The sequence below is a fragment of the Microtus oregoni genome, unplaced genomic scaffold (assembly GCF_018167655.1).
Source record: "Microtus oregoni isolate MIOR12 unplaced genomic scaffold, Mior012 000003F_ref0000135, whole genome shotgun sequence".
NCBI lineage: Eukaryota > Metazoa > Chordata > Mammalia > Rodentia > Cricetidae > Microtus > Microtus oregoni.
This window is the reverse complement of record NW_024543062.1, coordinates 43,679,916-43,683,008: the sequence shown is the minus strand read 5'-3', so window position 1 is coordinate 43,683,008 and position 3,093 is coordinate 43,679,916. Positions and strand designations below refer to the sequence as shown.

The 3,093-nt window shown below is 39.6% G+C and overlaps 1 non-coding gene across 1 annotated transcript; it reads left to right on the top strand.

Annotated features, from left to right (window-relative positions):
- Nucleotides 1-374: 374 nt before the first annotated feature.
- On the top strand, nucleotides 375-536 carry LOC121446645. The gene has a single exon (XR_005974081.1). It is a non-coding gene; the product is annotated as a U1 spliceosomal RNA (small nuclear RNA).
- The last annotated feature ends 2,557 nt before the right edge of the window (nucleotides 537-3,093 follow it).

Below are 3,093 nucleotides of genomic sequence, written 5' to 3'. Positions count from 1 at the left end.
TTTGGAGAATTGGCTTAACAATTAAGAGCACTGATTGCTCTTCTAGAAGACCAGGGTTCAGTTTCCAACACCAAAATACAGTTCATATTCATCTGTAAATAAGTTCCAGAGACTCTGATGCCCTCTTCTGACTTCTGAAGTCTTGGTGCACAGACAAGCCTGCAGGCAAACCACTCATACACATAAATTAAAAATTAACTCACAAAATGAAAGTCTAGTTAGATTCTAAATATAAAGTAGTAAGTAAGTATAAAAGGCCAATATACACCTTAAAAAAGTATTTAATTTCCTTAACCATTAGGAAGTGGATACAAAAACTATTGTGTAAATTCATGTAAACCCAGGAAGAATGACAAATGTCACGAAAACAAAGGATGCTTTACCTGGTAGGTGAGGTACCATGATCAAAAAAGTGTTTTCCCTAGGGTGAGGCTTATCCATTGCACTCTGGATGTGTTGACTGAAAAATATCCCAAATAATGGAAGCTTGACTGCAATATAAGCAGTAGAAGGTACTGTGTTTTTATTACCCCCCCCCCCAAGAAAAAGAAAATAAAGGAAAAATCAAGAAAGGAAAAAAAATGACTAAATGGTGGTGAGAATTTGGGGAAAGGGCACACATATCCACTGCTTGTGAGAACACAAACTAGTCAAGCCATTGTGAAAAATAAGTGTGGTATTTTCCTTTAAAAAAAAAACTAATATTAGAACTACCATATGAACCAACTGTAACTGAGCTCACATTTGAGGGGCACTATCCATCGCAGAGACAGAGTGCACATCAATGTTTATTGTTGCTGTATTTATAACAGCGAAGAGAGAGGATCAAACTAGATGTCTATCAACAAATAAACTCACCATGGAAATGTGTACTTGAAAGCAACAGAAGATTATTGAGCCCTAAAGAAAAGTGAGGTGATGGAATTCTGAGGGACACAGATGAGCTAACCCAGGTTTAGAGACAAAAATACTGTGTCGATCTTACATGCAGATTACAGCTTCTGTCATATACTTGTATTTATGTGGGAGTGAGTGTTTATATGTCAGTCAGAAAACTAGAAAGACACAAAAACGAGACAAAAGAGGCATTAAGGAAGGAGGTAGGCCAGCATTCAGGAGGCAGAGGCAAAGGCAGGCGGATCTCAGTAAGGTCAAGGTCAACCTGGTCTACAAGAGCTAGGTCCAGGTCAGGTTTCAAAGTTACAGAGAAACCCTGACTTGCAACCTCACCCCCCCCAAAAAAAAAGAAAAAGAAAACAAAACACAAAGGCAGGAAGAGCAATAGATCACATGTGACACGAAGGGTGCAATATGAAAGGTGGAAGAGGTAATCTGGGAACCAGAGAGATGGTGAAAGGGGGTGTAGAAAAGAGGGTCAGCCCAAGTTAAATATGAGTAAAAATGCCTTTAGGAACCATTCTGAACTGTAAATTAATTAAAGAACAAAAAAACATATGTTGAATTTCTCACTGTCAACAATCAAAGAAAGTACCATTCTGTGTTTCCCTTCAAACAAAGCACAGGGCTAAGGAAGTAAGGTCACAGTGGTAACATAAGGCTCATGAAGCCTTCACCTCTTGATGTTGCCGACCTCATATCCAGATTTTTACAAGTTCAACTAACAATCAGAGACTCCCAAGGAATCTTTCAGGACTTCAGCATCAGCCTAGAATTGTTGGGATATCTAGCTTCATGGTTTGAGCAGTTCCACAATTTTCAGGATGCACCCATCCCTTACCAGTTGCTTACATCCAATTAGTTTAATACATACACATATACATACATAATATAATATATATTAATATGCAAGTGTACACACATTCATATTTTCTATTATCTCTCTTGCTTTTGAACCTCTGTCTAACATTATATTAAAAAAAAATCACAATAAGATTGTGGTGAATGTTCCTACCATGCATTTTGTTCTCAGTGCACTGGCATTCTCTGCCACTGTGCCCTGACTCTACCTTGGGAGTGAGACATTTAATTACTCTCTGCTGACTGGAAGGCTCACAGCAGTTCTACTGGAACACTGAGTGCATATTTACCACCCTTGCCATTAGGGAGCTCCCTGCAACTAAGATAGCAGGATCTTCCAAGACAGGAAGCTGACACTGTGAGTGGGCAGAACAGATGGGCTTGAAAGTGAGGAAAGGAAAAATCATGAATGAGTGCCTCATTCCTGCCAAAAGCAGGAGAGCAGCATCTCTCTGTAGCACAGGTCATGCATGACCACATGGTCAAATTGTTGCCCTGATTATCCCTTCTTTTCATGTGCTTTCAGGCCAAATATTGTGGGAAAGCTGGAAACTGCCTACTGTATCTAGACACCATTCCGAAATGGAGATGCTGTATACCTGTGACCAAGCTCTCTGCAAACATCTATACTGGACTCTGTGAAGACAGTCAACACAATGGGTCCTCTTCATTACCTTGTTGCTTTGACTATTAAGCTGATGTTGAAAATGCATACTTTTATTAATTCCATCTTTGAATATATTCTTCAGCTTCAGAGCTGAGGGAGTTCAATCTTCTGAGTGTCACAGAAAAGTAAGACTAATAAAAATGGTCCTTCAGGCCTCAGTACCTGAGTGTCCTCTAGCCTTGCTGTGGAAATCACTGTAACTGAGGATGGCCATGAATTGCTGATCTTCTTGTCTGCACCTCCTGAATGCCACCGAAGCTGCCAGTGTGCACCACTGCAGATAGATAGCTTGTGGTTGTGGACTAAACCCAAGGTTTTCTGTTCTTTTTCTGATCTGTTGAGCTCTAGCTAGAATCAGCACCACATGGGGATCAGATAATATGGCTCACTACTTTGGAAGATAGAATCACTTCTCCACCACGGTAACATACAGTGCTGAATATCAATGAGTCTCAAGAGCACTGAGCCTCAGCAATACTCATATTATGGTAAATAATTCCATAGGAAACCTATTTAGCTACAATTCCCTCTGAAAATTTTGCAACTTGCTCTTCTGACATTCTTTCAGCCTGAACGCTAGAAAAAGAATTGAACTAGGCCCAGAGATTCTAATTCATTGCTATTTTGGGTATAATTTGTTGTCATTGTAAATTATTTTTTCTCACCAA